This window comes from Leptonychotes weddellii, chromosome 12 (assembly GCF_054177405.1).
Source record: "Leptonychotes weddellii isolate Sample4059 chromosome 12, ASM5417740v2, whole genome shotgun sequence".
Classification (NCBI taxonomy): domain Eukaryota; kingdom Metazoa; phylum Chordata; class Mammalia; order Carnivora; family Phocidae; genus Leptonychotes; species Leptonychotes weddellii.
Window position 1 is genome coordinate 83,063,535 of NC_138380.1, and position 23,484 is coordinate 83,087,018.

The 23,484-nt window shown below is 40.6% G+C and overlaps 1 protein-coding gene and 1 pseudogene across 1 annotated transcript in view; both read left to right on the forward strand.

Annotated features, from left to right (window-relative positions):
• RALA (RAS like proto-oncogene A) overlaps positions 1-23,484 on the forward strand; it is a 77,135-nt gene that overhangs the window by 38,112 nt on the left and 15,539 nt on the right. The gene's annotated exons all lie outside the window — the stretch shown is intronic.
• Positions 1,729-5,684, forward strand: LOC145716421 (aspartate aminotransferase, mitochondrial pseudogene; annotated as a pseudogene).

Sequence of the window (23,484 nt, forward strand, 5' to 3'; positions counted from 1 at the left end):
AAAAATCAGGTATTTGTATTTTACGAAATGTTCTTTAATGAAATTATAATGTGGCCCTTTTTTTGGTATGATTACTGCTATTTTGGTACCACTGGCTTTTATTACCCAAATGAAATGATTTGGGTAGTTTTTCTGTGCAGCCCTTGAGAATTCTCTTTTTATGTTTAAGAGAAATTGCCTTTAAAACTGTCTGGGGCCCGGGGCACCTGGGTTGAGGCTCTGGGCGCTCAGTCAGTTGAGCTTCCAGCTCTGTGCTCAGTGCAGAGTCTCCTTCAGATTCTTTCTCCCTCTACCACTCCCCACTCACACTCTCTCTCTCTCAAATGAATAAATAAAATCTTTAAAAAACAAACAAAAACTGTCTGGGGCCCAAACCCTGTAGAAAGGTCATTCTTATCAGTTTCTTCCATAATGGTAGTAAAGTTTAGATGGTAAACACTTAGGATTTGGATTTTTAAAAATCCTGGCTTCACTCCAACAGTGTGACTTTGGGCACCTTCTAAAAGCTCTCTGTGGCTGAGCTGTAAAATGTGGGTTATAGTTTTAATGTCCTTTAAGAGTTTCTCAAGATACTCAAGTAGTTGAAAAAGTGTCCAACTTAAATACTCAATAAGTGAAAATATTTATTTTCCTCCAATGTTATTATCTTATCTCCAGGTATTTTTTCTCAATTTCCCTTTTTTTCTTTTTCCTGCTTTCCTTGGGATTTTTCTCCCAGCTTCTTGAACCATATGATTGGTTTGAATGCTCTGTATAAGATAGTCCTGGTGGGGCGCCTGAGTGGCTCAGTCGGTTAAGCGATTAAGCGTCTGCCTTGGACTCAGGTCATGATCCCAGAGTCCAAGGATTGAGCCCTGCCTGGGTCTCCCTCCTCGGTGGGGAGTCTGCTTCTCCCTCTGCTCCTCCCCCGCTCCTGTGCTCACTCTCTCTGTCTCTCAAATAAATAAAATCTTTTTTAAAAGATAAGATAGTCCTAGAAGAAGATAAAAATTCAAAAATATTAACATTGGGTAATAGGACCACACAGGTGACTTTTCCCCTTGTCTCTTTACTCTCAAAGTTTTGTATGATGAGTACATGTTACTTTTTATAATAATGAAAAATTGAAGGAGTACACATCCCATGCATGTGTGTGTATGCACGTGTATGCATACGCACACATGCATACGTTTATGTAGGCGGTTGATCAACACTAATGATAACATTAAGAGTACTCCACAGCATTCAGGATAGCCTTCAGAAATGAGCCTGTGGTAAAGAGATTTGCAATGGAGAATTTAGTTGACAAATACTCAAGTTGTTATTAAACATAAGTTCAGATCATCTATTTCTTATATTCATTGTTAGAGTTTTTAATTAAAAGCAGTGGTATTTCCTGTCTTTTTGCTGTGCCATACTTATACAGTAAGCATCATAGAGTCCATACCAAAAGTGTAATGCGACTATGTGGATGCCTGGTGCCATGCATAATAGCAAGTCAGAATTTCAGAGATTACCAGTTTCTGTTTTCTTTCTTTCTGTGTTTTGAATGAGTCCCTGTTATTATTTAAAAAGAATTGGCTGCTGGCCCTCCGCTCCGCCCTGCAGCTCCCCACTGCCTTCTCTCTGCCCACCATGGCCCTACTGCACCCCCGGGCCAGGCACGCTGTCCCGGTTCATTGCCATCTTCCACCCAGGCCTTGCTCTGCGACCTCTGCCAGAGCCAGCTCCTGGTGGACCCATGTGGAAATGGGCCCCCCAACATCCTATCCGGGGAGTCCCAGAAGCCTTCCAGAGAGACACCAACAGCAAAAAGATGAATCTGGGAGTTGGTGCCTACCGGGAGGTAATGGAAAGCCTTATGTGCGCCCCAGCATCCGGAAGGCAGAGGCCCAGACTGCTGCAAAAAATTTGGACAAAGAATACCTGCCCGTCCTGAGACTTGCTGAATTTTGTAATGCAGCTGCAGAACTAGCCCCAGGTAAGAACAACCAAGTGCTGAAAAGTAGCAGGTATGTCACCCTGAAGACCATTTCTGGAACTGGGGCCTTGAGGAATGGAGCCAGTTTTCTGCAAAGATTTTTTAAGTTCAGCCAAATGTCTTTCTGGGGAGCCATCCTGGGAAATCAGGGATGCAGGCATGCAACCAAAGGTTAATTGATACAATAACCCCAAGATGTGCGGCTTTGACTTCACAGGCACTCTGGAGGACACTTTGAAAATGCCACAGCAAAGTGTTCTTCTCCTGCATGCCTGTGCCCACAGTCCCGCCAGAGTAGACCCTCGCCCTGAGCAGCGGAAGGAAATCGCAACAGTGGTGAAGAAGAACAGCATTTCTTGGCATTCTTTGACGTGGCCTCCCAAGGCTTTGCCCGCGGTGATGGCAACAAGGACACCCGGGCTGTACGCCACTTCATTGAACAGGGCATTCATATTGGTCTCGGCCAATCCTGTTGCCAAGAACAGGGGCCTGTATTGGGAGCACGTGGGAGCCGTCACTGTGGTTGGCCAAGATGCTGAGGCAGCCAGAAGCTTGGAGTCACGGTTAAAGATCTTGATCCATCCCATGTATTCCAACCCTCCCTGATCAGTGGGGCCCAGATTGCCTCGACCATCTTGACCAGCCCCATCCTGACCAGCCCCGATCTGGGAAAACAACGGAGGCAGGAAGTGAGTGTGCAGACTCTACTGGTCTCCGGCCTCAAGAAGGATGGCTCCTTCCACACTAGCAGCACATCACTGACCGGACTGGCATGTTCCGTTTCACAGGCAGAGAGGCCAAGGAGTTCTCCGTCTGTATGACAAAGGACAGCCGCATCTCTGTGGCAGGGGGCTACCTTGCCCTGCCTTTGACTAGATCGCCAAGTCATTTCCCTGGTGACCGGGAACAGAGACAACCTTCCCTTCTCTGGCCTCTGCTGTTGGGAGAGTCACATGGAGGAAGAAGGATGGTGGATGGTGGCGAGCCGGTCACTTCTTTCAACCACAGGACTTAACACTCAACCACTGAATGTGTTTCTCAGAAAAGAACATGTCGTGGAATAGGGCAGGGACATCTGTGCGGGGGAAACTTTGTGGCTCAAAACCAAACTGCTGCTCATCCTTTAACTCCAGCTCTTCCAAAAGAGTTTACATGTACAAGAAATACCTAGCCCCCCAAAAAACACAAAAAGCAAAAAACCTCTCGATCATACCATTGCGATGTTCCAGAAGCTTTCACTGCCGCACATGATGGTGTTGGGGGCACCTCTGTAGATCCAGCCTGAGAATAGCACCTACGGGAGGCGTTGCCGGAAGACCCGGCTCTAGCATTAGCAGGCAGCCTCGTGTTTGTCCTCCCGTGCCTGAGCAAACTGATTGGCCACAGACCTCCTTACAGAAATCGTGTTGCATGAAAACCAGCACGCGTGCTGCCACTGCATGAGGAAAATAAAAGATGTCGTTTTCTGTCTTGTTTACGAAAGTGAGAAGGTTCTTTTTCATACTTTCAGGCATTTTAATGTTCCTGTCTTCTCCCTTAGCATTGCTGTTCTTTGCCTTAGGCACAGAGATCGGTAACTAGCCTAGGTTCTCATCCTGTTAAAAGAGCTGTAGTAGAGGTTAATTGGTACAAAGGGAGCTTCTCTTTATTGCTGTAGAGTTCATCTTTAGCTTGAAATCCCTAGTTTATGGGGCACCTGAGTGGCTCAGGCGGTTAAGCATCCCGCTTCAGCTCAGGTCTGGGACTTGGAGGATCCAGCCCGTGTCGGGCTCCCTGCTCAGCCTGGAGTCTGCTTCTCCCTCTCCCCCTGCCCCTCCCCCTGTTTGTGCATGCTCTCAAATAAATAAAATCTTTAAAAAAATAAATTCTTGGTTTATAAAAATAGTTTCAGTACTTAATTTGCAGAGCACGACTGATCAGTATGGCCCTTGGTAAATTCTTAGTTTTAGCTAACCTGTCTCGGTGCTATAAAGAACACATTTTTTTAAAAAATCACTTCAATTCTTCTCTATAGCAGCAGTGAAGACTACTGGCTCTCCTTTCTCTTTTCTCCCACTTGTGCGTCACTCCTCCTCCTTTTCTGTGCCAGATATTGCCTAATCTTAACTTTTTTCTTTATTTATGATTACTTGGTCACTCATTTCAGGAAACCTATTTATTCTTAAAATTGGTACTGGATAATTGTATTCTTTAAAACTGAGGCTAATTTGGGGCCCCTGGGTGGCTCAGTCAGTTAAGCATCTGCCTTTGGCTCAGGTCATGACCCCAGAGTTTTGGGATCGAGTCCCCATATCACAGTCCCTGCTCAGCGAGGAGTCTGCTTGTCCCTCTCATTCTGCACCCGCCCCCCGCCCTGGCCCCACTCGTGCTCTCTTGCTTGCTCTCTTCCAAACAAATAAATAAATAATCTTAAAAGATAAAACTGAGGCTGATTTTAATTAGATGTCTTTGAGATTTTCATAGTTTCTGAATTTGAAGTATTTGGGGATTTCAAGTAAGCCAACAAAGAATTTTAACTCAAGTTTGTAGTGAAAGCCAATAGACTGACTCCTCTGTGTCCCTGACTCCCAGTGAGATGACAGAGGAAAATAAAGTTTACAGACAGAAATTTGTAAATTCATGACAGCACTGAGAATGGGAACAGATGGATGACCATCAGCAAAGCAAAGGTTTCCCAGGTTTTAAAGATTTTATTTATTTATTTGACAGAGAGAAACGTAGCAAGAGAGGGAACACAAGCAGGGGGAGAGGGAGAAGGAGAAGCAGGCTTCCTGCCGAGCAGGGAGCCCGATGTGAGGCTCGATCTCAGGATCCTGGGAGCATGACCTGAGCCGAAGGCAGACGCTTAATGACTGAGCCACCCAGGGCCCCCTTCCCAGGTTTTAGAAGGCAGAAGACAGATGGCATTGATGGATGAACCGGGGTGGAGGAAGCCCCAGTCCAGCATACCCATGAGGAAAAGCTGCAAGTGGAATCTCTCCTTCCCCATAGATTGCTGAAGAGACTTTCAGCTGAGTCAGTAGGAACAGAGGAGAAGAGATGATAGGACATGATATTATGCATGTATGCATTAAGAGCTAACTGGGTGTTCTGCCCACACACCCAGCCCCTACAAATGTTGCAACAACATTGGTTCCCATGCTAATTTTGGAAATCTGCTTTCAAAAAAAGTTTCTTTTTAAACTCTCAGCCTGAGGAGGACTAGGATTTCCAGTGAAAGTGTTAGTGACCCAAGGTAAACTCTCCTTGTTTGGATATTTGGAGAAGAATCCAACCTGTCATCCTGTTGCTTGCCCAAGAACCTTGAAGTGAAGCGTTGTCTGTTAAAATGCCAGTGAACATGGAGTCTCCAGATCTGTAATGGGAAGTAGATCTACCCACCACCAGAGGAAACCTGCTATGGTGGCCTGGGGAAGCTAGAGGAAAGAAAGCCTAGCCAATGGGGACATGAAATTATATAAAATATAATACGATACTATTGCCAGATTAGTACAGGATATGAATTAACAATTCACAAAATAACTACATGGAAAAAATATTCACACTCTTCATGTAATCAAAGATGGAAGAGAAATAACAGATCTTTTTCCTAATATATAAATAGCAGGTTTTTTTAAAGAATACTAATAGCTAATAGGAATATTGTGAACAATTTTACAGTCCTTTTGAAAAGGAATTGGACATTATGCCTAATAAACCTTTAAACAATCCATTCATTCATTTCTGTTTCTTAGAGTCTACCTCATGAAAAGCATTTTAAGTGTAGAAATAGATGGTCATTCATTGTTACACTGAAGAATTCTAACCGGCTATAACGTCTTCTGTTACAGGACTTGGTAAGTAAACTGCTATACATCTACAGAATGACATATTAAGTAGCCATAAGAATTACAGCCATGAAGTCAACAAAACAACACTGAAAAACAAGTATGACTTGAGTGGAAAGGGATGCAGAAAGCAAACTTGTGTGTTACAACTTAACCTCTTCCCACCATGTCTCAGTACTTGATTGTGAGATCCTTGAAGTCAGGGATCCTGACTTGCTTATCTCTGTGCCCATCCGCTACTGCCCCCTGATGCCTAGCATGGTACCTGACTCTCAGTAATTATATATTGACTCAGAAGATGGGCATAGGAAAAAGAAACAGGAAGGAAATCCAAAAATAAGCCAAAAGATCAGAGAAGCCACTTTACACAGAGAGAGCTAGCTTACTAATGAAACATGCGTTAAAAAGCAGAATTTAACATGTCTTCATGTGAACTTAGATTCCTTAAAAATATTTCATGACTATTTACTGTGAAAGTTTTTGTCAATATTTCTTCTAATATCTAGGGTGTTTTTTTTTAAGATTGACTTATTTTATTTTAGAGAGAGCTCATGGAGAGGGCAGAGTGGGGAGAGAGAAACTCAAGCAGACTCCACGCTGAGCGCGGAACCCAACACTGGCCCAGTCCCACAACCCCAAGATCACAACCTGAGCCAAAACCAAGAGTCGGTCGCCTAACTGACCGTACCACCCAGGCATCCCTCTAATGTCTAGGTTTGATATAAGTCTTATTTACTTGAATGATTTTTAAGCTGGATCATTCAGACATGATTAATTCAATTCTTTTTTCTGGTTACATTTTTTAAAATAGCAAGGCTTTCATAGACAATATGAAGTTCATAAATCTATCAGTAAGAGAAACTGTAACCATATATATCTATACCTAATTTATAGCTCATACACAGTAGAACCTAAAGCAGATATAAGTTACCCAAATTATACTTTTATATTAGATCTGTTAAGCATCCAGGCTCTGAGTATTATTTCTTTATCCAGTTTTGGAGCTGGTAAATTCAGTAAATAACACTTAATGTATTTAATTATAAGTAACATATTCACATGGTTCAAAATTCAAATGATTACTATCTATTATGTATCCTTCCAGAGTTACCATAGCAGTACAGAAGCAAAGTGTATATTGTTTATAATTATTAATTATTTACTGTTTTCGTAAACTACATAATCTTATTTCAAAAGCACGTTTAGGGGTTCAAAGACAAGTGTTAAAATAGCTGTAAATAGTAGTTTATCAGTTTTTTACCTTTCGGGTTCCGCCCTGTTACTTATTTCTCAACATTATTGAAATCAAGTCATAAAAGGATGCCTGGGTGGCTCAGTCGGTTAAGCATCTGCCTTCAGCTCAGGTCATGATCTCAGGGTCCTGGGATCGAGCCCCACATCGGGCTCCTTGCTGGGCAGGGAGTCTGCTTTTCTTTCTCCCTGCCCCTCCCCCCTACTCATGCGCTCTCCATCTCTCTCACTCTCTCTCTCTCTCAAATAAAATCTTAAAAAAAAAAAAAAAATCAAGTCATAATATGGTAACAAAACCACTGAGGCCTGGGTGAAAAAAAACACTTAGGCTATGCTTAGATTCTTGTTTTAAATTATTTTGCTCTATTAAAAGATCAGTATTGATTTCCATTATTTCCCTGCATGAACCCTTCTCACTACCTACCCTTCCCCCCCCAACAAAAGGCTGCTCATTCCTCCTCTTTTCCTTACCCATCATGTCCATTCTAGCCAGAGAGTTGGGTGATTTGGCTTGAACTTTCCCCTTTACCTCTCACATCTAACCTGTCCCCAAATTGGTTGAGTATCTCTTGAATCCATCCTCACCTTCTCCCTGGTCCACACTCAAGTCCACGTGGCCCTCTAGCCTTCCAGCCGTTCTGCCTGCCTCTGAGTCATAGTCTCAGTCTTCAGAACTCCCTGTGGGTCTCCACTGCTCTGAGGAAAAAAATCTAAATTCCTGGTACATCAGGTTCTATTTCTGGCCCTTTTTACTTCTTCTGGCTTCATCTCTCACTCGTTTACCTGGTTGGCTAGTGCTTTGTCTTTTAAGTACATCAGGTTCTATTTCTGGCCCTTTTTACTTCTTCTGGCTTCATCTCTCACTCGTTTACCTGGTTGGCTAGTGCTTTGTCTTTTAAGTCCCTCACTTCCTCATTTGTTCTAGAGAATTTTTGTTAGTTTTAACTGTGGCAAGGGCTTTACCTTTGTGCTGCTGTTAGTAATTTTGCCCTGACTGGTGGCAGAATGTATACTTCATAGAAAGGTAGGATCTTCTAAAAAGATGCTTAAAAAGATGAATTTTTATGTTACGCATACTTACTCTATTAGACATCTTCCATATGCTGTTTTATTCATGTTAACCTTGGCTTTCCAAACAAGCCGAGACCCAAGGAGATAAAGTAATTCAAGGCTTTGTGATTTTAAGTCTGTGCTTTGATATCTGACATGTTTGGCAAATCATATAAATAAATTTTATTATTCAGACAAGGCAAAATGTTAGGCCATTTTTAAATGGTTTCCAGCTCCTGTATCTTTAAAACAGTATTACTTTCCTTAGTTCAGTCTTTATGATAATTTTGTATTCTCCTTATTCAGTGCAGCTTGAATAATTGGAAAATATTATGTTGTTACATTTTAAAAATAAAACAGTGCCTCAAAAATAAAACTTTCCGACTTTGAATGTTGCTCATATAGAGCTTGATTGTATCCTTTAAAGTGGAGGAAGCCCTCCTGAGACTTTAGGGTGACAATTACTACTAATGTTATATTTCACCTGGACTTCCTTCCACCTTCTCTTTTTAATAATGACTGATTAATAAGGTTTTGTTTATAAATATTCAAAACAGTAGTTTCTTTGTCGCTTAATATTTGTCAAAGATATATTGGAATTCTAAAAGTATGAAACAAAAAAATGATGAATGGGACTCTGTCAAAATTAAAAGCTGCTCCTCTTCAAAAAACGTGTAAAGAAAATGAAAAGAGGGGCACCTTGGTAGCTCAGTTGGTTAAGCGACTGCCTTCAGCTCAGGTCATGATCTCAGGGTCCTGGGATCGAGCCCCGCATCGGGCTCCCTGCTCGGCGGGAAGCCTGCTTCTCCCTCTGACCCTCCCCCTGCTTGTGTTCCCTCTCTCGCTGTGTCTCTCTCTGTCTTATAAATAAAATCTTAAAAAAAAAAAAAAGAAAATGAAAAGATAAGCCACAGACTGGGGGAAAATATTTTCTGGTAAAGGATTTTGTTCCAGAAAATGTAAAGAACTGAAAAAACAAAAACCCAATTTTTATAAATGGGCAAAAGATTTGAACACCAAAGACATAGATGGCAGACAACCACATGAAAATATGCTTGACATGATTTGCTATTAGGAAAATGCAAATTACAACCACAGTGAAATACTATTACTCATCTACTAGACTGACAGTACCAGAGAGAAAGCAGCTACAAGTCACGTACATGTTAGTGGAAATGCAGAAGGGTACAGCCACTTGGAAAATATATTTAAACACAAATTTACCATGCAGTTTAGCAATCCCATTCCTAGGTACTTACCCAAGAGAAGTAGGAAAAATATATATATATTTATACACACACACACACACAAAGACTTCTATGTGAATGTTTATAGTTTCTTCATCCTTAACATCTTTTAAATGGAAACAACCCAAATAAATGTGAATAGATAAATAAATTGTGCTATTTGCAGGCAGCTGAATACCATCCAACATTTAAAAAAGATAATATGCACTCCTGGTACATGTAACAATATAGATGTATCTCAAAAGCCATAGCTAAGTAAAAGAAACCAGGTACAAAAGGTTACATACAATATGGTCCATTTATATAACGTTCTGGAAAAGGTCGTAGGAACTGAAGTTGGATCAGCGGCTGCCAGGGGATGGGGTCATGGGAGAAGATTGACTGCAAAGGGATAAGAGGAACCTTTTGGGGGGGATGGAAATGTTATATATCTTGATTGTGGTGGTGGTTACATGACTCTATACATTTATCAAAATTCATTAAAAGGGTGATTTTATTGTATGTAAACCAAACTGCCTTTAAAGAAAAAGTTAAAGCCAGTTTTCAACATCAGAAACTATCTTCACAAATTTAAGGGTAAAGAAAATTCTAGGAGATAGATCCGATGACTCCTAAATCAGGTCCCTTGTCTTTTGAGTCAGTGGTGTTTTTTTTATTGTAAATAAATTCTTACATATTAAAAAATAATAGTCTTTTTTTATTAACAGGATTTTGTGCCTTTACCAATATATGATCTTCTTTCCCCACAACAGGATCTATCTTCATTTATTTGAATCACTCTTTATAAAGTTAGTACATTATTAAATTGTCTTCATGTGTATCTTAGACAGTTTGTGTCAGTCTTATGTACCCTTTGTGAGTGCTGTTGTAAATTCAGTCTTTTTTTCCATTATATATATATATTTTTTTTTTTTTTTAATTGTTAGACATTTGGTTGTTTCCAGTTTTTGGCTACTGTGAATAAAACTGTGAACATTCTTTTTTTTTTTTTTTTAGATTTTATTTATTTATTTGACAGAGAGAGACACAGCGAGAGAGGGAACACAAGCAGGAGGAGTGGGAGAGGAAGAAGCAGGCTTCCCACGGAGCAGGGAGCCCAATGTGGGGCTCGATCCCAGGACCCTGGGATCATGACCTGAGCCAAAGGCAGATGCTTAAAGGCTGAGCCACCCAGGCGCCCCAAAACTATGAACATTCTTGTACAAGTCTTTTTGTGGACATACATCACTTGGGTAAAGCATAGGAGTAGAACTTTGGGTCATAGGGTATGTATATGTTTAGCTTTTTGAGAAATCACCATTTTTCAAAATAATTGTACCATTTTTATACTCCCATCAGCAAGGCATAAGAGTTCTGATAGTTCATCATCCTTGCCTACATCCAATGTTGACTTTTTAATTTTAGCTATTCTAGTGGGCATGAAGTAGGATATCCTTGTGACTTTAATTTGAATTTTCCTCTAATGTTGAGCCGTTTTTAATGAACTTTTTGGCCAAAAAAATATCTTTTATGAAGTGTTTATGAAGGTCAAGTATTATGCCCAGTTTTTATTGGGTTGCTTATAATTTTTTCATTACTTTGTTGGAGTTATTTATATATTCAGGATGCAAGTCCTTTGACAGACATAATAAGTTGCGAGTATTTTCTCCCAGCCTGTGGCTTACCATTTAATTTTCTTAACAATCTCTTCTGATGAGCAGAGGATTTTAGTTTTGATAGTCCAGTTTTTCAGTTTTTTCTTTTGTACTTCATATATTTTGTGTCCTCTCTAAGAAGAAATCTTCTTCTCTCTCAGGGTCTCAAAGGTATTTTCCTGTTTTCTGAAAACTTCATATGTTCGCTTTACATTTGAGTCTATCATACATATCAAATTAATTTTTTGATACAGTGTGAGAAATGCATAGAGGTTCTTTTCTCCCAAGGTTTATACAGTTGTTCCAGGACCATTTGTTGAAGATTGTCATTTCCCCCATCTAATTGCTTTGCCCCTTCTTCCATTATACGTTCTAACTGGTTATTTGAAAAGAAATTTATTTTTTATATAACATATTTGTTAACAGAACCATTTACTCTTTGAAATCTCTTTTCTTTTTTCTTTTTTTTTTTTTTTTATTTATTTGACAGAGAGAAACACAGCAAGAGGGGGAACACAAGCAGGGGGAGTGGGAGAGGGAGAAGCAGGCTCCCCGCTGAGCAGAGAGCCCGATGTGGGGCTCGATCCCAGGACCCTGGGATCATGACCTGAGCCGAAGGCAGACGCTTAACGACTGAGCCACCCAGGCGCCCCTCTTTGAAATCTCTTATAATAGCAATTTTTCAATTGATTCCTTTGGCTTAAGTATGAAATCATGTTCAGTTAATAATGATCATTTGCTCCTTATTTCTCTTTCTGATGTCATCAGATGCTACTTCCAGAACAATGCTAAAAGGAGTGATGATAGTGGGCATTCTTACCTTACTCCTGACAAAAACATTAGTGGAAATGCTTTTGTTTTATCATGAAGCATGATGAGATTTTTAGGGTTTTGGTTTTAAGGTCGCCAGTTTCTGTATTGTGTGAGTACCAGTAAATTTCTACTTTGTTAAGGGTTTTTATTAGTAGTGGACTTTTTGAGTTTTATCAAATATTCTAGATCTTATGAAGATACTAATATTATTTTCATCTATTAATATGAGGAATTATATTGACTTCCTAAAATATAAAGCTGTTCTTGCAATATCTGGTTGAATCCCACTTGGTCACTTTGGTTTATTCTTCTAATGTGCTGGATTCTATATGGTAACATTTTTTTATTTAGAGTTTTTACACTGTATTCACATGATAGGTCAGTTAATCTACATTTCCTCTAGTCTCTCTTTGTTAGGATTTCATTGATGTTAAGCTAGTTCTCTGAGGAGGATTTGGAAGCTTTTTCTGGAACAGTAAATAGTATTGATAATACCTGTTCTTTAAATGGCTGGAAAATTATGCCAGTGATATTATTTGTGCTTGGTAATAAACCTTAATAGTCTTAAATCCCTTTCAAGAAAGAATAGTGTGTCTTATTTCCTTGGTCAAGTATACTCTAACTCTTCTAAAATTGTTAATTTTATACTAAATTCCTGGGGTTTTTTACTGAGCAGATATTCTTAATGCAGATAGTGAGTGTCATGGGTGAGTTTGCATGAAATACCTTACATTTTGAGAAAAAGTCACTAATTTGGCCTCTACCTACTTGTGATTAGTAACAGTTTGATAGGAACTGAACTTGAGTGATCATAAACCTTTAATGCACTATTGAAATTGGAGGGGAGGTGAATGCTTCATTTAATTTCTTTAGTATGAGGAATCTCTTGTTAAGAACTTTTACAGCTAATATTTTTGTTAGACTAAAGCCTAATAGTAAGTGCCTTTATTAGGAAAGTCTAAAGACAATAATGAACTCTGGAAATATGAAGATTGTTGGGATTTTTGTTTTTGGTGGGCAGGGACTGTTTGATATCTTACTTGATAAGAGTATTCCTCATTCAGTATTGGAGAACTACATGGATCGTTTGTTAGAAAGTTTCTTAAAGTTTAAAATAGAGAATTTAGAATTTGGATTGAAGATTTGTAGTCTGAAGCACCTTGCCCTTTCTGTACGTGCTAGGCTGAGTAATGGCCCACGATATCCATGACCTAATCCCTGGAATCTGTGAATGTTACTTTCTGTGGCAAAAGGGACCTTACAGGTGTGATTAAGTTAAGGATCTTAAGATGGGATACTTATTCTGGACAATCTGGGTGGGCCTTAAATGTAATCATAAGTGTCCTTTTTAAGAGGGAGATAGAAGGGGGGTTGACTACGGTAGAGTGACCACAGAAGCAGAGATTGCAGTGATGCAGCTACGGAATTTAATTCTTTTTGCAAAGGGATTTAAAACTGTTTAGGGCCAAGGGAAGCCAGTCTCTAAAAACTGGAAAAAGCAAGGAACAGATTCTCCCCTGGAGCATCCAGAAGGAATCTGCACAGCTGACACCTTGATTGAGCCTTAAGACTCATTTTGGATTTCTGGCAATCAGAAGTGTTAGGACAATAAATGTATATTATTTGAAGCCTCTATAGGTTTGTGGTGATTTGTTACAGCAACCACAGGAAACTCATACCATGCGGCTACCTGTCCACTAAAGCTCAGCGGCAAGGCCTCGGCCTGTGGATTTCACAGTGCCTTTGTGGGTGGAGGGAGGGAAAGAAGGAAGGCAGAGAGGGAGGGAAAATCAGGGAATTCATATTTTACACGACTATTTTGAGCATGGTTATAGGTGTCTAGTTTCTGAATGAAGCAGAGAAAAACAGTAAGATCGAAAACTTGCCCACCCATAACCAAACAGGTTCTATAGTATTATTCTAGGACATCACCTTTAAAAAATTGAACAGTAAAAGGTAGAAGATAATTGAGAACCAAACCATTTGAAATTCAAGAATCCCTATCTCGTAAGTTGAGGGGGGAAAACCCTGCACACACATGGAGATGTCATATTTTAATTAAAATGTAGATTCAGTCCTTCCAATTCCTAGTTTGGATGAAAGTTCCAACAGGGTAGTTAATTGCACTTTTGCCAAGTGGATGCAAGAAATAAACAAGCTTATATTGTTAATTTTATGACTAATTTTAATTCTTTATTTAAAACAAGTTGTATATACACATGATACAAAATTCAGAATGCAAAAAAATGGTATGCAGTGAAAAGCCGTTGTCCCACTTCTATCCACCAGTGACTTCATTTCCATCCTCACTGGCAACTCTGTGTTACCATTATTTTGTATTATTCCAGATACGGTAAACAAGTAAATTCCTAAATAAGAATCTTCCTCATCTGTGTATGCAGTTCATAGCATACGAGGTACATTGTTCTACATCTTGTTTTTTACACTTTAACAATATGTTGGAGCTCCCTCCATATTACTGAGTAAAGAGCATCCTTGTGTTTTGTGGTTGGGGTTATTCCCTGTATCCAGCTTACACTCCCACTGCAGCGAATGAATGTGCCTGTTTCTTTACACCAGGGATAGATAAACTGTCTGTAAAGGGCCAGAAGTAAACATTTTAGACTTGTGGGCCACATACATTCTCTGTTGTATATTCTTGGTTTGGTTTGGTTTGGTTTGGTTTGTTTACAGTCCTTCAAAAACAAAACCATTGTTAGCTCACGGGCCATCCAAAAAGCAGGCCAAAGGGCTATCGTTTGCTGACCTTTGCAAACATACTGTTATCAACACGTTCGGCAAAACAGTGGTGTCCCAATGTAATTTTATTAGTATTTCTCTTATCAGCAAAGTTGAGCATGTTAGAGCCATTTATATTTCCTTTCCTGTGACTATTCATATCTTTTGCCCATTTTCCTGTAGTTGTTGATCTTATTTATAGTAATGTTTTTTGTTGTTGTTGTTGTTTTTTAAGATTTTATTTATTTATTTGACAGAGAGAGACACAGTGAGAGAGGGAACACAAGCAGAGGGAGTGGGAGAGGGAGAAGCAGGCTCCCCGCCGAGCAGGGAGCCCGATGCAGGGCTCGATCCCAGGACCCCGGGATCATGACCTGAGCTGAAGGCAGACGCTCAACCGACTGAGCCACCCAGGCGCCCCTATAGTAACGTTTTATATAGGGAAATTATCTCTTTGAAATGAATTGCAAATATTTTCCTCAGTTTTATCTTTATATTTTTACTTCGCTTGTAGAAGATTTTGTCATGTAGAAATTGTTTTGAGGGTGCCTGGGTGGCTCAGTTGGTTAAGCGACTGCCTTTGGCTCAGGTCATGATCCTGGAGTCCCAGGATCGAGTCCCGCATCGGGCTCCTTGCTCAGCGAGGAGTCTGCTTCTCCCTTTGACCCTCCCCTCCTCATGCTCTCTCTCTCATTCTCTCTCTCTCAAATAAATAAAATCTTTAAAAAAAAAAAAATTGTTTTGAGTAGTAAAATTTGTCAGTTATTTGATGATGAGTGGTCTGCAGTAATTCATGCCTTTCCCATTCTGAGATTATCAAACAGTTCTTTCAGGGTTCTCCCCGCCCCGCCCCTCCCCACCCAGGTGCTTTTGTGATATATTTTTTTAAGATTTATTTATTTATCAGAGAGAGAGAGAGCATGAGCGGGGGAGGGGCAGAGGGAGAGAGAATCTCAAGCAGACACCCTGTTAAGGGAGGAGCCCACCGCACAACCCTGAGATTGTGACTTTAGCCGAAATCAAGAGTCGGACGCTTAACCAACGGAGCCACCCAGGCGCCCCGGTGCTGTTGTGGTTTTATCATCTAAATCTTTGATCCACTTACAGTTTATATTGGTGTGAGGAGAATGGATCCAACTTTATTTTTTTCCAGATGGCTCACCAGTTGTCCCCATACCGTTTATTGAACTATCCTCCATGCTCCCCTTCCCCCCTCCATTTGAAATGCCATCTTTATTACGCACTAAACTATAGTATGTATTCAGATCTATTGCTGTATATTCTGTTCCATTGATCTTTCTAGACAGGCTTTGCTTTTGAATTACAACTCCCTCACTGAATTGCTGTGTGATCATATTTCATTGAGGAAATATAGATGCAGTTAAATAAAGAAATGATCAAATCTGTCTGCAACCTTCGCCTATACCCCTTTTCTTCGCTTTACCTCCCCTCCTGTTAAAAAGGAAGAGATGGCCCTCCTCCTGCGTGACCCTTCTCCATTCCTCTGGCCCACTATTAGAGGTACTTTGCCCCTGGAAGCACCCTCTCTTCTACATCATTAATTTCTCTTTTATTTACTTATTTTTGAAGTATAATTAACATATAGTGTTATGTTAGTTTCAGGTGTACAGTATAATGGTTCGACAATTCTATACTTTACTCAGTGCTCATCACAATAAGTGCACTCATTTTTTTTTAAGAGAGAGTATGGGGGGCTGGTGGTGAGGGGCAGAGGGAGAGAATCTTAAGCAGGCTCCACGCCCAGCACGGAGCTGGACACAGGGCCCGATCTCATGACCCTGAGCCAAAATCAAGAGTCAGACGCTTAACCGACTGAGCCACCCAGGTGCCTCGGTAAGTGCACTCTTAATCCCCTCTGTTTATTCACCCATCTCTCTACCCACCTCCCCTTGGGTAGCTACCAGTTTGTTCTCTGTATTTAAAAATCTGAGTTTTTGTTTGTCTCTTTTTCTTTGTCTCTTTTGTTTCCTGAATTCCATGTATGAGAGAAATTATATGGTATTTGTCTTTCTCCTTCTGATTTATTTCACTTAGCATTATACCCTCTAGGTGTTTTTGTGTTGTTGCAAATGGCAAGATCTCATTGTTTTCATGGCTGAATAATATTCCATTGTATACACAATTTAGCACATCTGCTTTATCCATTCATCTGTCAGTGAACACTTGGCTTGCTCTCATATGTTGCTTATTATATATAATGCTGCAATAAACATGGGGTGCATATCTTTTTGAATTAGTGTTTTCCTTCTCTTTGGGTAAATTCCCAATTAGTGGAATTACTGGATCATATGGTCATTCTGTTTTTAATTTTTTGAGGAACCTCCATGCTGTTTTCCACAGTGGCTATGCCAATTTGCATTCTTACCAACAATGCAATGAGGGTGCCTTTTTCTCCACATCCTCTCCAATACTTGTTTCTTATGTTTTTGCTTTTGGCCATTCTGACAGGTGTGAGGTGATACCTCAGTGTGGTTTTGATTTGCGTTTCCTTGATAACTAGTGATGATGAGCATCTTTTCATGTGTCAATTGACGTCTTTGTCTGTACGTCTTTGGAAAAATGTCTGTTCGAGTCCTCTGCCCATTTTTTAATCAGATTGTTTAATTTTTTTTGGCATTAAGTTGTATAACTTCTTTGTATGTTTTGGTTCCTAACCCCTTATTAGATATATCATTTGCAAATATCTTCTCTCATTCAGTAGGTTGCATTTTGTTTTGTTGGTTTCTTTTGCTGTGCAAAAGCTTTTTATTTAGGGCAAATCCCAGTAGTTTACTTTTGCCCATGTTTCCCTTTCCTGAGGAAACACATCTAGAAAAATGTTTCTACAGATGATATGAAAGAGATGACTGCCTATGTTTTCTTCTAGGAGTTTTATAGTTTCAGGTCTCACATTTAGGTCTTTAATCCATTTTGAGCGTTTTTTTTTTTTCCCCCATTTTGAGTTTATTTTTATGTATGGTGTAAGAGAGTGGTCCAATTTCATTCTTTTGCATGTAGCTCTCCAGCTTTCCCAGCACTATTTGTTGAAGAGACTGTCTTTTTCCCTTTCTGTATTCTTGCCTCCTTTGTTGAAGATTAATTGGCCATATAATCATGGGTTTTTTTCTGAACTGTCTATTCTGTTCCATCTATCTGTCTGTTTTTGTGCCATACTGTTTTGATTACTACACCTTTGTAGTAAATCTTGAAATATCCATCTTTGTTCTTTCTCAAGACTCCTCTGGCTACTCAGGGTTTTTTGTGGTTCCATGCAAATTTTAGTATTATTTGTTCTACTTCTGTGAAAAATGTTGGTATTTTTATAGAGATGGTATTAAATCTGTAAATTGCTTTGGGTAGTATGGACATTTTAATAATATTGGCTCTCCCAGTCCATAAGCACAGGGTATCTTTCCATTTGTGTCATCTTCAATTTCTCTCATCAGTGTTTCATAGTTTTCAGAGTACAGGTCTTTCACCTCTTTGGTTAAGTTTATTCCTAGATATTTGTTTGTTCTTGGTGCAATTGTAAATGGGATTGTTCTCTTAATTTTTCTTTCTGCTACTTCAGCATTAGTGTATAGAAATGCAACACATTTCTGTATATTAATTTTGTATCCTGCACCTTTACTAAATTCATTTATCAGTTCTAGTAGTTTTTTGTTGGTCTGCAGGATTTTCTCTATATCGCATCATGTCATCTGCAAATAGTGAAAGTTTTACTTCTTCCTTACTAATTTGGGTGCCTTTTTTCTTGTCTGATTGTTGTGGCTAGGATTTCTAGTACTATGTTGAATAAAAGTGGTGAGTGGACATCCTTGATCTTAGAGGAAAAGCTCTCAGTTTTTCACCATTGAATATGATGTTAGCCGTGGGTTTTTCATGTCGCCTTTATTATGTTGACATATGTTCCCTCTAAACCTACTTTGTTGAAATTTTTTATCATGAATGGATATTGTACTTTGTCAAATGTTTTTTCCTGCATCTATTGAGATGACCATCTGGTTTTTATCCTTTCACTTCTTAATGTGTTTCTGCCTCTTTTAGATGATTGTCATATGAACATCCATTAATAATGTTTTAAAAGCAACCAAACAATAAATTTGTCCATCTATGGCCTCATTTCTTCATCTTCAGAGTAAAAGTGCACTTCTGTACCTCCTGTTTTCTCTTCAACCAACTCCATCTGAGCTATGGTTCCTACCACATTGGTGAAATGACTCTTCCCAAGGTCATTAGCAACCTTCATTTTGCCAAATCTGGTACTCTTATCTTATATATCTTATATATCTTGCGGTAAATCTCTTATCTCGTCATATCTCAACTCAGTCTCCCAGCAGGATTTGACATTTAACCACCTTCTGACTATACAGTCACTGGATTTTCTCCTGAGTGGCCACTTCTGAATGAGACTGCTGGGTTGTCTTAGGAATCTCTCCTCTGCTGCCTTTTCCTGTCTGTCTTCATCTTATCCCCAAGTGAGTTCATTCAGATTTGTGACTTTAAATACATCTGTAAACTGGTGCACCTGGGTGGCTCAGTTGGTTAAGCATCCGACTCTTGGTTTCAGCTCAGGTCATGATCTCAGGGTGGTGAGATCAAGCCCCACGTCAGGCTGCGCACTCAGTGGGGAGTCTGCTTGAGATTCTGCCTCTCCCTCTGCCTCCCCCACTCATGCGTGTGCGTGCTTTCTCTCTCAAATAAATAAATAAATAAATAAATAAATAAATAAATAAATAAAATCTTTAAATACATCTGTAAACTAACCTTCAAATTCTTATGTCCATCTCTACCCTCACTCCTGAATTCCAGACTAGAACGTCCAGTTTCCTTTTCAATTCCCAGCTGGAGCAGAGCTTAGGATTTCTTTCGCAGACCTATTCCTTCCTGTCTTTTTCCATGTTCGGTAGTGGCACCACCACACATTCAGTATTTTTAGAAGATACTCTTGTTCCCCCCCGCCCCCCCAACCATCTCCCCCATGTCAGCTGTTTCTCCAGAAGTACACCAGGTAGCATAGCAGTTGGGAGAGCCAGGCTGCCTCAGTTTGAGTCCTTACTCGGCCTTGAGTGAGTCAACTTCTGTGATCCTCAGCTTTCAAATGAAATTAAGATAGTACATCTCACAGGACTGTTCATTCATAACATGTGGTACCCAACTGAATTGATATGTGTAAGGTGCTCTGAGCAGTGCCTGGCACTAGTGAGTGCTCAGTAAAGGTTTGTTGGTGTTGTCCCCAGTATAGGTAGATTTGATAGTTATGCAAGTACTAGTTATGGGGGCCTAGTAGTATCACCATTTGGGCTGCAGCTGCCGTAGGCCAAGCATCTGCCCTCTCTTAAGTGGACTGTGAGACAGCCTCCTGGGCCCTCCGCTCTTGCACCTCTCCCAGCCACTCTCCACACACCAGCCAGGCTAGTCTTCTTAAAGGTGTAAGTGCAATTATGTCACTGTCTTGCTTAAAAACTCTCCAGGAGCTTCCCTTACAATTAAAATTAAACTCTGACACCTTTCCATGGCCTGCAAGGCTTTTTGTCAGTTGGCCTCTTCTACCTCTCAGTCTCACCTCCTGTTACTCTCCCCACTGTTACTCCGAAGGCTCCATCCACTCAGGACTTCGGCTTGGTCCCTAAAACATGCCAGACTCTCCCATTTTAGGTCTTTGCACTTGCCATTCATCTGGAATGCGCTTCCCTCAGAGCTGCCTGGTTCTCTCATAAAATTCAGGTCTCAACTCAAATGCTACCTCTTCAAAGGAGTCATCCTTGACCATCCTGGTTAAACTAGCCTGTCCCCCTACTCTTCAGCCTCGTGCCCCTCATCTTCTTTATTGAACTCAGTGCTATGGAATTTTCTTATTTATGTATGTGTTTGTTTTAAGTTCTAGGTAAGAAGGGGCTTCGGCTTATTTACCATCAAAACAACATCTAGACTAGGAATTGGGAGCTAAATGCCAAATTTTTGAATTGGGAAGAGAGGAGTGTCTCCTCGGTGGAAGCTTCTTGTCCTACATAGCCTCTTGAATGTATGGGATATGCAGCTCATAGTTATTAGGGACCGATTGCACTTTGGAAAAATATCTTTGGGAATCTGCCTTTTTTATATCTAAATCACAATATTTTACAATATTTAAATACCTTATATATTTAAATATGTATATGAAATAAATATGTAAATTTTGAATTATATATTACAAATATTTAAATAGTATTTTAAATTGTTCTGGAAAGAAAAGTGTTCTAACCTAGTTGCTATTGCTGCTAAATGTTTTGCTTTCAAAACACACACACACACAGCTCTTAGAGTATACTTACTGTTTTAAAAATAAGACAGTAGTTACATAGTCATGAAGTGATTACAGCTACCAGCAAGTAAGGATTGTAATGGTGAGAAGTCATTTCCTGATTCACGTAGGGACACCAGCAACATCATGTTCCATAAACTGCTTAGGCTGGGAAGACTTCAGGCTTTTAGTTCCTTATCTGAAATAATCCTGTTATTTTTCACTATTTCTGAGCAGTGATAGTCATTCATAATCTAATGATTGGTCCCAGGAAAAAGGGGGGACTCAATTCTTGTGGTTGAGTTGATCAAATTGCTGGCCTCCAAGTACAGATTCCTTACTGGATGCTTCACAGTGCAGGCTGCTTCTGCTAAAATGATTGTGATACACGATAAGAACGGGGCCAGCAGTGGCATAGATAGCGTCAGCTCAGGTTATGCTCCGTACAGATTGAAAGGACCCTCAAAGTATAACATGTTCATGCTGTTAAATGGATAGTAAGATTATGGGTGGTTGTGTTTTTTTTCCTTAAGACTTTTCTGTTTGAGGGGGCGCCTGGGTGGCTCAGTGGGTTAAGTGTGGGACTCTTGGTTTCAGCTCAGGTCATGACCTCATGGGTTCTGAGATCGAGCCCCTTGTGGGGCTCTGTGCTCAGCAGGGTGTCTGCTTGAAGATTCTCTCCTTCTGCCCCTCCCCCAACTCACACATACACGCTCTCTCTTTCTTTCTCCCTCTTTCTCTGTACAATAAATAAATAAATCTGTTAAAAAAAAAAAAAAAGACTTTTCTGTTTGGGCAAATAGTCATATGGGTGTGATCTCTGGGCACAGCCTGAGAATTGCCCAGCTCTTGAGTGCCTGTAAGCCAGTGTGTGAGGCACAGACCCACAGTGGACTATCCTTGCCCAGACTTGTGATCGGATCTCTAGTAGCAATGGCCACTTTATACCAGTACAGTCTAAATCACTCCCCAAGGCTGTCAGACTGAGAACATTTATTTGTTCATTCAGGATGTTTGTACTGAATGGCTGATTTCGCCGAGCCATGTTAGTCACGTTGAGCGTAAAGTAAAGCAAGTAGGCATGGCTCCCTGCACTCGAGTTGTTTCTGGTGTATTAGGGAAGAAGACCCGGAAGAAGCAACTAACACATTCAAGCAGTTTCAACCTGTAATAATGGTTATGAGGGAAAGTATCATCAGATGTTGTATGAGAGCACAAGGCAGGGGAGAGCCTAACTAATTGAGGTTGAGAGTTTCAGGTAAGGCTTGAGACCCCAAAACTGAGAAGTCTTAGCCAAATAGAATATAAGTATGCCAGACGCAGGCTACTGCATGGTGAGGGCCAAGAGGCACCGAAGAGTACCTGCAGAACTGAAGGAGGCCAGTGGGGGGCTGATGCAGCTGAGCTGGGAGACGGGACGGGGAGGTAGGCAGGAGGAGGTGTGGTCCTGTGAGCTGCAATTTGGGAAAGCCATACTGCTGACCAGAACCAGTCAGAGGATGCTGAGAAGGAAGGCTGCTGCCAGCCCCTTGAACCTTGAATAACAAAAGGTTTCTAGCTTGGGCTCCACATGCTGCTGGTTGTGACCTCACGGCCTCTTTTTTCTAAGGCCAGGTACTGGGTGCCATAGTGTGGAGCAGCGCTCCAGCTTCTGGAGGAACCTGGTCTTCCCACCCTGAGCACATACAAGTAGTACACAAGTGCGTGCTCTGAATAGAGTGAGGGCACACTGCATCCAGCCATTTAAGTTAGATTGGCCATCTACTCCATGATGCCCCTTGGGAGGTGTGATATACAGTATTGGATTCTATCTATAATTCTGCTGCCAAGTTACCGGGATGAGATTTCTTCATTTATAAACTGACAGTGAGTAAACCTTTCAGTCGGCAACCTCTTTTTTTTTTTTTTCGTTGCGGGGCTGGGGCGCGGGTCAGTTGTTTCTTACTAGAATTAGAAGAAACATCTCTTTAATTATTGCCAATAAAGGTTAATATGAAAACAAAGTGGAGCGCCTGGGTGGCTCAGTCGTTAAGCGTCTGCCTTCGGCTCAGATCATGATCCCAGCATCCGGGGATCGAGCCCCACATCGGGCTCCCTGCTCCGCGAGAAGCCTGCTTCTCTCTCTCCCACTCCCCCTGCTTGTGTTCCCTCTCTCGCTGTTTCTCTGTCAAATAAATAAATAAAATCTTTAAAAAAAAAAAGAAAACAAAGTGATTGTTTAGCCCGTTTTCATAATCTGTGTGATTATATTCTAATACCTGTAACACTCCATTATTGTCAGGATGTAGTTGCACTGGGAAATTTTTACTTTGGGTCACAGCTCATTACTGAAAATGAGCTGTTCTAGGAGAAATGCCTGCCCTTGATTCATATACTTGTATTGTCATGGTCTTCTCTGATAAGTGGTTCTTCCTCTAAATGAGCATACTTCATTTGCCATCTGTTGAAAATCACCACAGTGATTTCATGAAGATGAAAACTAGTATCTTTTTTTTTTTTTTTTTAAGATTTTATTTATTTTTTTGAGAGAGAGAGTGAGAGAGAGAGAGCACAAGAGGGGGGGGAGCGGGAGAGGGAGAAGCAGACCCCCTGCCGAGCAGGGAGCCCGATGCGGGACTCGATCCCGGGACTCCAGGATCATGACCTGAGCCGAAGGCAGTCGCCTAACCAACTGAGCCAC